Below are 288 nucleotides of genomic sequence, written 5' to 3'. Positions count from 1 at the left end.
GGTGCCCCCTGCCCGCCCTGTGCCCACTCACTGGTACAGCTCCGCCAGGAAGAGGTCCAGGCTCCGCAACTCCTCAAACAGCTCTGCAAGGGCAACAGGGCCGGCTCAGTGTGGGCAACATCCCCAACTGCCCAGCGCAACCGACACGGGGCATTCGGGGCACATCCCACTGGGGCTGGTTTTTGCCATCGAGGGGGGGGTAGGAGGCTCCGGGCCACTTCCCCCAGCTGGGCTCGGCCACGTCTCTGGCCAGGCAGGGTCCATGTCCCTGGCCGGGCGCCGCTCACC

Source organism: Pygoscelis adeliae, unplaced genomic scaffold, assembly GCF_000699105.1.
Source record: "Pygoscelis adeliae isolate BGI_AS28 unplaced genomic scaffold, ASM69910v1 Scaffold352, whole genome shotgun sequence".
NCBI classification, from domain to species: Eukaryota; Metazoa; Chordata; class Aves; order Sphenisciformes; family Spheniscidae; genus Pygoscelis; species Pygoscelis adeliae.
The sequence above is the reverse complement of the archived record's forward strand: the minus strand, read 5'-3'. Positions refer to the sequence as shown.